We start from the raw sequence: 11791 nt of genomic DNA on the forward strand, positions 1-11791 counted from the left end.
CCGCCTTTTGTCATTTGAGGAACATAGCTAAAATCAGACAAGTTTTATCAAACTACACTGCAGAGGTTCTTCTCCACGCATTTGTGTCTTCACGTATCGATTATGGTAACGCTCTCCTTTCTGGGCTACCAAAGAAAGGTTTTAGAGGTTTACAGATGGTGCAAAATGCAGCTGCTCACATTTGAACTAAAACTGGAACATTTGAGCACAATACGCCTGCATTGAAATCACTTCATTGGCTACCTTGTGAGGTTCGACAGATTTTAAGGTCCTGCTGCTCACCTACAAGGCTTTAAATGGTTTGGCACCTTCATACCTCTCTGATCTTTTGAACCCTTATGTTCCATCCCATGCTCTCCGATCCCAGGATTCTGGTCATTCAAAAGTTCCTAGAGCCAGAAAAATAACTATTGGGGGAGCGTGCTTTTTCCTTTTCCTGCCCCATTTTTGTGGAACAACCTCCCTCAAGATATTAGTGGAGCCTCTGTGGAGGTTTTTACAGCTAAGTTGAAGACCCACTAGTTCACCCTATCCTACACATCTTAATTATTGTTTTTAACTTTTATTGCTATGCATCACTTTCATTTATTTCTTTATTTTTAAATAGCTGTACAGAACTTTGTCTGAAAGCGCTTCATAAATAAAGTTCTTCTTCTTATGTTTTTGTTTCTTTGTTTTCTGTTTACTTTTTTATTTTGATTAGAGAAAAGGTGAGCCTAAGTCTTATTAACCTATAACAACTGTGATACTTGCTTCTACTAATAACACTCAGCTTACTGGACGAAAATAACACATTTTTTCAATCAGTTCATCCAATATAACTCCATAAGTTTACTGATCTGACTTGTTCCAAACACTCAGTCTAAAATAAGAAGATAATAATATAAATACATACCTCACAGTAACTGCACTTGTAGAGTTACTTTCTGGTGTGGATCTTTTGGTGTTTTCTCAGGGAATGTGGAGATTTGAAAGTCTTATCACACAGGTCACATTTATAAGGTCTCTCGTCATTGTGGGTAAACATGTGTTGTTTTAACTCTCCAGCTGTTGTAAATAGTTTTCCACACTGATCACAGAAATAAACATCATGTCCAGTGTGACTGCGTAAGTGTATATTTCGTGACTCTATACGGCGGAATGTTTTTCCACAAAAATAACAGGGGTACGCTTTGCTTCCAGAGTGGGTAACTTGATGACGCTTTAAGTTTTTACTTTGAGCAAAAGATTTTCCACACAAATCACAGCTGTACGCTTTAACTCCAATGTGGACGAGTTGGTGTCTTTTTAAGCCTCCAGGCTGGGTAAAAGATTTTCCACACAAGTCACAGCTGTACGCTTTAATTCCACTGTGGATGAGTTGGTGTGTTTTCAGGTGTTGAGCCTGGATAAAAGATTTTCCACACAAGTCACAGCTGTACGCTATAATTCCACTGTGGATGAGTTGGTGTGTTTTTAAGGTTTTAGCCCAGGTAAAAGATTTTCCACACAAGTCACAGCTGTACGGTTTAATTCCACTGTGGATGAGTTGGTGTGTTTTTAAGCTTCCAGGCTGGGTAAAAAATTTTCCACACAATTCACAGTTGTAGGGTTTAACTGCACTGTGGATAAGTTGGTGTGCTTTCAGGTATTGAGCCCGGGAAAAAGATTTTCCACACAAGTCACAGGGGTACGCTTTAATTCCTCTGTGGAGGAGTTGGTGTGTTTTCAGGTGTTGAGGCCGGGTAAAAGATTTTCCACACAAATCACAGTTGTAGGGTTTAACTCCACTGTGGATAAGTTGGTGTGCTTTCAGGTATGGAGCCCGGGAAAAAGATTTTCCACACAAGTCACAGCTGTACGCTTTAATTCCACTGTGGATGAGTTGGTGTGTTTTCAGGTGTTGAGCTCGGGTAAAATCCTTCCCACACTCGTCACAGCTGTATTTCTTCTCCCCCTTTCTTCTGTGAGGTTTGTCGGCCTCCTGAGAGCGCTGACTTCTCGCTCCATGTTGGTCCTGCAGTGACAGAGATACAAACAGAGGCAGTGAGTGAAATGCAGTCGTGGAACAAACTGAAACTGCCTCCATTAGTGGAATCAAAGAGGTCAAGAAACACGTTGTAGGTGTGTTACCACCACCTTCTGGTGATAGTTTCACACTACAATGATGTGCTACAATAAGACTTGTCAAAGGGGAAAATCTTTTATGTCATAAAAATATTGTGAGTTCAACTGATGATGATGTTGTTTCAATGTGTGCTGATAAAATATGATCTTTGTATTTTCTTGTAACTTCTGTGGTTTTTGTTTGTGAATGTAGCTTCTGTATGTATGGAGGAGGAGCCCAGGATGGAAAAGATAAAGCTGCTGTTAACATCCAGCTGTGCACACAGTTTCAATAACAGTGTAACTGAGATACTTTTCTCACCTCCTGTGTTGAAGTCATTGTTTCCTCTGTAGTGGCTGAGCTGAGTCCAAATGGCTGAAACTGTTCCTCTGCTGCTCCACCAGACTCTTCTCCTCCTGTTACTCAGCTGGGACACAAAAGTATAGATATGTATTTTATCCCTGGCAAGAAGAAGCAGAGCAAATAAACATTACTACACTCATCAGTAACAATACCTATGAAGGAGGGGTAGAGCCGAACCAGAATACAGTATTCGGAAAGGCACACAAAAAAAACAAACAAAAAAACAAAACAATTATTATTTTTTTACGAATATTTATTTCGAACAAATACTTAAAAAATATTTATATTTGGGAACAAGGGAAAACTTTATATGAAACAGCTGAGTTTCCTTGAGAGACTGCAGAACAGTACTGGATGAGTGACTGACGTGTGAAAGAGGTGACTGACACAGGCTGCTCCACACAGCGACAGAGACGGCTTGGCTGAGCGAAAAAAAACACTGAACTGCATCACTATTTTTGTTCAATAGATTTTTTGGACCTTAACTGTGTTCTGGAGGCAGTTTATAGGTTTCGCGAAGATCGGGAGATTATTTCATTACGCTGCACTATTGACATCTGCATTCGGGTGCTCTTATGTTCACTCTGTTTACGTAGCTCTGTTAGCTTGGTAATTTAGACAACAGGCTGTTGACAGAGTAACGATAAAGTTCGGTAAAAAGGTTAAAACAATGATTGTGTCGAATGTATGCACTTGTGCGAGCTATATGGTACATTTAGGTTAGCATAGGTTGAAATTTCAACCTATGCTAAGGTTAACCTTAGTTGTTGGTTTAACCATGGTTGAGGCAATGGCTGTTATGTTATTTTCTTTTCAGTGACGTTACATGTTCATTGCTGGATTTATGGAAAGAAAAAAATCAACTAATACTGCCTATCCATAGTTTCTATAATGGATACAATTAAAGAATACTTACACTATAACATTAATTACAAGCGTAACACAAAAAATTGATTTTTATGCCCAGCTTGAATTTTACTCAAATACAAATACAAATACTTTTCCCCCCTCAATAAATACAAATACAGATACTGGCTGCTTTGCACATCTCTACTATGAAGCTTCAAGGTGAAATCCCAGGAGCAACTACAAAAAGAAAGTCATCAGCTGCCTACAAGAACTTGAAAGGGAAAAGGCCACTGAGTAGGGCTGGGCGATATGGCCTAAAATTCATAAGGTGATATAATTTGAAGCATGTGCGGTAACGATATATATCGTGATATATTCTTTTCTTCTGTGTAACGTATTTTCCACACTAAAAATCTTTTAATTTTCTCAAAAATCGAGAGTGTGCCTTATGTATGAATTCTGGTTGTGCTTACTGACCTCGAACCGATTTCTGCGTGCAGAAATCTGTTAAAAAAAATGTTTTAGTACGGTGGTTCCCGACAAGATGGCAGTCTGAAAAGAGTTGCTCTGCAACTTGCACACTGAAAATAGATACAGTAATAGCATGCACCGTCTTTTTTGGAACATTGTGTATTGGCACATGTATGTGAAATGCCCTTAAATAACTAGCCTTTGTGAACTAATGCGGAAACGGCAAACCAGAAGGGCGCAGCGTGCTAAAGACCCTCCGACTGAACAACAAGCTAAAACTACTAAGAAAATGGATGCCTACGTCAGCAGGCCTCAGGAAGACCCAGCCGCTGCGACGTGTGTAGCCTCGGGAGGAGAATTAACACTAAACGAGTTGGTTGCGGAGTTAAGAATCATTCGGACATCGACAAATAATATTGAAAAGGACACGAAACAGATAAAAACGACTGTTCAGGAGATCGAAGGTAAAATCAATGCGTTGAGTGCCCGCATGGAAGAAGTGGAAAGTCGGGTTGCAACTCTTGAGGAGGCAACCCATGCGTCAGAGCAACAATTACCCACTATTCAAGAAGAAATTAAGAACTTACGGAACCATATTGAAGATCTGGACAACAGAGGACGGCGCTGTAATATCAGGATAATTGGTATACCTGAGTTAATAGAAGGAGAGGATATGATCAAGTTCTTACAGCGGGATATCCCCATAATGTTGGATTTAACTTTGGAGCCCCGTACGCTAGAAATACAGCGAGCGCATCGTGTTCCTATGGGTCCGCCGAAACGGAGTAGGAGAGAGGGAGAACGACCGCGGCCTGTTATGGTTAACTTACTCCATTACCGGGATAGGGAAGACATCCTTCGGGCGGCCAGAGAGAAAGGCCAGATTCTATGGCGTGGGGCGAAGATAATGTTTTTTCCGGATTACTCCCGACGAACCATGGACCGGCGCATATCTTTCAAACAAATTAAGTTGGAGTTGAGAGAAAAAGGAGTGGAATACTCGCTGCTTTTCCCCGCTACTCTAGAAATAAAACGCAATGGAGCAAGGCACAGATTTTCTTCACCGGAGGAGGCTGCAAAATTTATTAAGAATATGTTCCCTTAAGATAAGTGACACTTTCTGCCTTTTTTTTGTTTGGTTTTGTGATCGGGGATGGTGAAGTACTTTACCATATGTAAGTGCGTTTAACGTGTTGTTAGATGGGTTTGGTGCAGGGATTTTCTTTTTTTTTTTTCCCTTTTACTCGATTAATTTAAATATCCCTATAAACTACTAGTTATGTGCTGGGTTGCTAGCCGGGCACCGGTGACCACCAACCCTGGGTTTTCCAGTGTTAGCAAGAATTAGTCTTGCTTTTTGTTTTTACCTTTTTTCTGGCTGGAGTTTTGCTGGAGCTGTTTTCAGTTTGTTTCTATTTATTTTGAGTCCTTGTATTTATAAATTGGTTTATCTTCACATAAAACCACCCTCTATAATGGATATATTTATGAATTGGAGTATTATATGGAATTCCACATTGTAACATGGATAGACAGACAGATTTCAAAATAGCCAGCTGGAATGTTAAAGGGTTGAATAACAGAATTAAGAGGAAGAAAATATTAACATATTTAAAGTTATCAAGAGTTGATATAGCCTTTATTCAAGAAACACACATGTGTAAGTCAGAAACTTTAAAACTTAAATGTTCCTGGGTAGGTAAAGTCTTTTCCAGTCCTGGAACTGGTAAAAGCAGGGGAGTGTCGGTTCTGATTCATAAAGCAGTTAGCTTTACTGAAACAAAAGTAATACCAGATAAGGAAGGTAGATTTATATTGGTTTATGGACAATTACTGGACACACCAATAATTTTATGTTTTTAATGTAATATCTATGCACCTAATGCAGACATACCCGCCTTTTTTCATAACCTGTCACAGTATCTTTTGGAATTAGAAGGTGCACAAATAGTGGTAGGAGGAGATTTTAATCAAATACTGGATCAAGACCTAGATAGATCACTTCCTAGGAGAGGCACAGAGAGTAAATCTGTAGTTGCCATAAGGCAGATGACCTCAGATTTGGGTCTGAATGATATTTGGCGGACAATGCATCCAGAAGGCAGGGAATATTCATTTTACTCTCCGCCTCACTACTTTCTGGGCAGGGATAGCTCAGTAGGTAGAGTGGTTGCCCCATGATCGGAAGGTCGGGGGTTCGATTCCCCTTAACAGCTACCCTGAGGTACCCCTGAGCAAGGTACCGTCCCTACACACTGCTCCCCGGGCGCCCAATGGCTGCCCACTGCTTCACTGAGTGAATGGGTTAAATGCAGAGAGCAATTTCCCCACGGGGCTCAATAAAGTACAATAATGTACACACTTTCTTCTTCTTTCTTCTTCTTATTTCTGAAGCCTTAGTGAATAATTCTATAGATTCAAGTATTGGTAATATAGTAATTTCGGACCATGCGCCAATTTTTCTATGTCTTGGAAATATTTTACAGATTCCTCCAAGCCGCAGATGGCGTTTAAATGTGTCCTTAATTAAAGACTCTGGTTTTATTAAATTGATAAGAGATGAAATACAATTTTACAAACAGACAAATAATCGAGAGGACACTACATTGGCTACTTGGTGGGATGCTATGAAGGCATACTTAAGGGGGAGAATAATTTCTTACGCTTCCTTTAAAAAGAAGGCAGCTAACAAGAATATCATTACGTTAGAAGCCAAATTAAAGGCACTTGAGGCAGTACATTCCCATACAAAAGACAGAGTTACGTTGAATAAAATCGTTAAAGTTAAATATGAGTTGAATGTACTGTACAACAGAAAGGCAGAATACGCTTTATTTCGCATTAATCAAGCATATTGGGAAATGGGAGAAAAGCCGAGTCGTTTATTAGTATACCGTCTTAAACAGAAAGACAGTATGAACCATATCCCAGGCATACGACAATCAGATGGGGTTATTTCAACTTCTATTAGACATATAAATGACGGATTCAGGGCCTTTTACAATAATCTTTATTCTACACAAGGTAGTTTAGATGAACAGAAATTCGAAGCATTTTTTACTGATTTAAACCTGCCACAGCTTTCTACTACTGACCAGCTGATTATAGATGCTCCAATTACAGTGGAGGAGATTACCCATGCAATTAACAGTATGCCACTTAATAAAGCTCCAGGATTAGATGGGTTACCATTGGATTTCTATAGAGCATTTGAAGATATGTTAAGTCCCCTGTTGCTCGATGTTTATAATGAGGCGTTCAAAGTAGGCTCATTACCTCAGTCAATGCACTCTGGACTTATAACATTTATTCTTAAAACTGGGAAAGACCCTTTAGACCCAAGTGGTTACCGCCCTATATCTTTGCTGAATTCTGACCAAAAAAATCTTGGCAAAGGTCTTAGCGGGCCGATTAAAAGCAGTAATGGCAAAAATAATTCATGCAGACCAATCTGGTTTTGTTCCAAACCGCTATGGTTCAGATAATATTAGACGGTTGGTTAATTTGCAAAATTATGTATATGATTCAGTATATCCAACAGTGGCCCTATCGCTGGATGCTGCAAAAGCTTTTGATTGTGTTGAGTGGGATTATCTGTTTAAGACATTAGAAAAGTTCGGTTTTGGTGATAATTTTATTAGGTGGATAAAGATATTATAAGATTCGCCTTCAGCGCGAGTATTGACGAATGGGCTCATATCAGACCTATTCCTTTTACAGAGATCCACAAGACAGGGTTGTCCCCTTAGCCCCGGTCTCTTTGTAATTGCTATAGAGCCTCTGGCACAAAAACTGAGAAATAATGTAAATATATTTGGAATTTCGATGGGTAATAGTCAACATAAGCTTCTATTATATGCAGATGATATGTTGTTACTTATGACCCAGCCTGGGAAGTCAATTCAAGCCCTATTAGAACGTATAGAAAGCTTTACGCTGCTTTCAGGGTATCGTGTCAACTGGGATAAATCAGAGGCAATGCCTATGTCAGGACACTGCCCCCATACTTTATTTAAACAGTGGGAGTTTCGGTGGTCCGTGAATGGTTTGAGGTATTTGGGGATACAAATTACCTCGGATTACACTAAGATGGTTCAAGCAAATATGGAGCCAATGATTGAAAGAATAAAAATGGAATTTGGTAGATGGTCCAGAGTGCGTCTCACAATATGGGGTAAAATTAGTTGTATTAAGATGATGACTGCACCCATGATCTTTTATATTTGATCTAATATTCCATTACACATTCCAGATAAGTATTTCAAAGATCTAGACTTTTTGATCCGGCAGTTTCTTTGGGGTAGTTCACCACATCGTTTAAGTATTAGGAAACTTCAAGCGAGTGTAAAACAAGGAGGTTTTTCATTGCCTAATTTCCAATGGTATTATTGGGTGATGAACGTGAAACAACTTAGAGCTTGGTTACCTACTGCACCAGTTAAACCCATCTGGTCCCATATAGAGACGGAAGTTAATGGCCGTATTTCTCCTTGGAGGGAGCTGTTTGATACCAGTCATAAAACTACCCATCCTATAATTGCAAACGCGAAGACATTGTGGTGTAAATTACATAGGGCAGGTCGCTGGGACTTTATTAAATCACCTTCGGCAACCTTATGGGGGAATAAAAGAATTTTAATTGGAGGGACATCGGTTGACTGGCTACAGTGGCGTAAAGCAGGCATCCTTAATGTATCAGATTTATTTGACTGTGGGACTAAATGTTTTTTAAGCTTTGATAAAATTGTGGAGTTATATAAGTTGAAGCGTAATCAATTCTGGAGATATGTCCAAATACATAGTTCATTATCGAAGTGGCTGGGAACCCCCTTGAGTTGTCCTGTGGGCAGCCCTGTGGAAGTCCTGCTCTCAAGATCACCCTTGGGTAAAGGCATTACCTCTAAGATTTATCACTTATTGCAAGAACGGTCAGCTGACCCTCTCCTTAAAGTTAAGGGCTACTGGGCCCAGGACATGGCATTGGACATATCTTCAGTTGAATGGGATTCATGTTTTCAAAGTGTTAATACTATGTATAAAAAAACAGGCAGTAGATTTATTCAACTTAAGATAATCCATAGGTGGCATCGAACACCGCAGCAATTGTATAAATGGAACCTGGCCTCTACGGACGAATGTTGGAGATGTGATGGTCAAAATGTTTCGATTTTACATATCTTATGGAGCTGTTCGGGACTTCGAGATTGGTGGGAAAATATAATGGAGGTAATTTTCAGTGTTTTAAAAAGGAGATTTGGTATCTCACCAAAACTGTCCATACTTGGTATAACCACAGAACTTTCTGATGGAGATTTTTCTAGTTATACAAAAAGATGGATTATTCTGGCTCTTACTACGGCCAAACGGGTCCTACTAAGACATTGGCGGAAAAAGAACCCCCCTCCCTATGAAGAGTGGCTAAAGACAATGGCTAAGTTGGCGTCTTGTGAAAAAGTGACTTATGGTTTATTAGATAAATTGCATCAATATGATTGTATTTGGTCCCCCTTTACAAGCTGGCTTTCTGTAACTTGAAGAACAGAAGAGTAATGATAGAGTGGTGGTGTGGGGATTGGTGTGCGAAGAAAGAATAGGATAACTTTCCTTTGGTTGTTTTTTTTTTTGTTTCTGTTGTTGTGTTTTGTTGTTGTTTGTTTTTGGTTGTTTGTTTTTGTTTGTTTGTTTTTTAAACTATTTATTTATGTAGTTATTCTTAAGTTCTGTTATTGAAGTTTAAAATGAAATAAATAAAAATTGTTGATGACAAAAAAAAATGTTTTAGTACAACTTTGGTAAGCCGCACAGCTTGATGGATTGTCAGAGCATTATGGCTGCCGTAGTGAAAAGCTTCGCGGAGTAATCTGGGTCCAAAACTCCGTCAACTTCAGGTCCCAAAGTCAAACAAATACTAAGAGTTAAAAACGGTCTAAATTCTTTCATCTTTAATTAAATCATCAGCGTTGCTGCTTTATCGGGTGTAACAATTAAGTTTTACATCGATGCATCCATGAAAACAGAATTTATTAAATTTAACAGAGATAGAAGTTAACAGGAAGTTAGCTCGCTAGTTTACACCTAAACATGACATGTTCTAAGAGATTTTTGAAACTAATTCAAACGTACAGCTCTGCTATCACTTCCAACATAAATGAAGACAGAAAACTAAACAGCAGTGGCCTTTGAGGGGTTACTGAAGTTTGACTACCTGATATATAATGTTGTGCTACGTGATTGCTAGCGACACAGCTATGTTAGCATAACATTAGCACAATGAAGCTGGAGGATGAACGCCAACTTTTTTTCCACTCATTAAAAGTTAACGTGAGGGATTCTGGTGGTCAGGGACAAATGCAATCGTATAGCAGGATGCTGTACACGGGCCAAACTTCAGTCAGGAGAACAACTGAGATTATTCATCCACAATACGAGGTTAGTTATTAATATACTGCAACAACACGGGAATAGAGCAGCTGCGAGAGAATTCAACATTAATGAATCAATGTTACAGAAGTGGAGGAAGCGCAGTTTTTGGCTTTCCCCAAATTTCAAAAGTGCTTCATCTCTTTGCTGTGACTGTCGCCATAATTTGCAGATGATAATGGTTTTAGCCACTGCGATGCTTTCGACCAAAACAGGCACCGCTTGATGACATCATCAACATGCACTATCGCGATAGAGCGATATAGTCAAAATCTCTATCGTTGGTCAAATTTATATTGTTTCTATCGTATATCGTTTATATCGCCCACCCCTACCACTGAGCTCCCTGCATACCACCACCTTTACCCAGGGGATGCTACACCCTGTATATATTTCAAAATAAAAAATAGCTCAGTTTCCTACAATGGCGGCAGCCGGTTAGTTTTAATATTACTCTTATCATTCTTTCTGGGTCACAAAATAAACGTTTAACATCTTTTTTGTCTTTCACTACTCAGGTTAAACATGATATATGAGTCACTTGGATAACTTAGAAATGTTATTGTTTGGCTTTTTTTAGTATTTTATTTGTTCCTGAGTAAATCGGTTTGGCTGAGATTAAAGTTATAGTTTTTACACAGCTGAATAAACGTCAAGCAGACAACTGATTATCAGAAGTGTGAGATGCTCGAGAATATACTCCGATGTAGACGGCTGAGTTTATTAAACTCCACCGAAACAATCTGCAAATGTAATTAAAATGTAATAAAAATGGTAAAATGGTAAATGGCCTGTATTTGTATAGTGCTTTACTAGTCCCTAAGGACCCCAATTGACCACATTCCTATAACAATCCCACACACATTAGGTGGTACTCCATTATAACACAAAATTCCTGTATTTAACACATCACCAAGACCATCTGTGACAGCGTTCAAGTTTTACAACAACTAAAAGGGATACAGAAAATACACACTGATATATTACATACATACGAATTTATAAGTTAAATATAGTGTACAATAACCAAGCTGTTATCAACCATCATTAACTATTGAACCTGCATTTTTGTTGAAGCAGTCTTCAGAAATGGGAAATTATTACATTCAGAAATCACATAATTTCCACATTCATGGCTGCATCAGCAGATATTCAAAAATACATAATTAAAATCACCTTGTTACCTGCAAACATTAAACGTGTTCTCAGGTACATTTGTGATCATTTTCAAGTTGTATGGCTTTAACAATGTGACATTTTCTCCCAAAATCACAATACCATCTCATTCCTTTTTGTAGAGGCAGGCATTTTAAAATGTTTACATTTTTATGTCTTTATTTATTTAACTTTTTTACAATCCCAACCAGCACAGTCACTGGGTACTTTTGTGATTGTTTTCCTTCTCTATAAGGGACAGGTTCAAAGGTTAAAGGTCTCTCTTACTTTCAGTGCTGCCACATGTGGATTTAAGTCCGCACTGCACTGTGTGTGTCTGTTGTTCAATGTTGTTCAACAATTTCAACAAGAAAGCGGCTGGACTTCTTTAAGTTTGGTAAAACACGTTTCACCGCTCATACAAACCATTATAACGGAATTATAGAA

The 11791-nt window shown here is 38.8% G+C and overlaps 1 pseudogene; it reads right to left on the reverse strand.

Annotated features, from left to right (window-relative positions):
- Positions 1–907: 907 nt before the first annotated feature.
- LOC113029627 (zinc finger protein 492-like) lies at positions 908–2425 on the reverse strand (annotated as a pseudogene).
- Between the last annotated feature and the right edge of the window lie 9366 nt (positions 2426–11791).

The sequence above is a fragment of the Astatotilapia calliptera genome, chromosome 9 (assembly GCF_900246225.1).
Source record: "Astatotilapia calliptera chromosome 9, fAstCal1.2, whole genome shotgun sequence".
Classification (NCBI taxonomy): Eukaryota; Metazoa; Chordata; class Actinopteri; order Cichliformes; family Cichlidae; genus Astatotilapia; species Astatotilapia calliptera.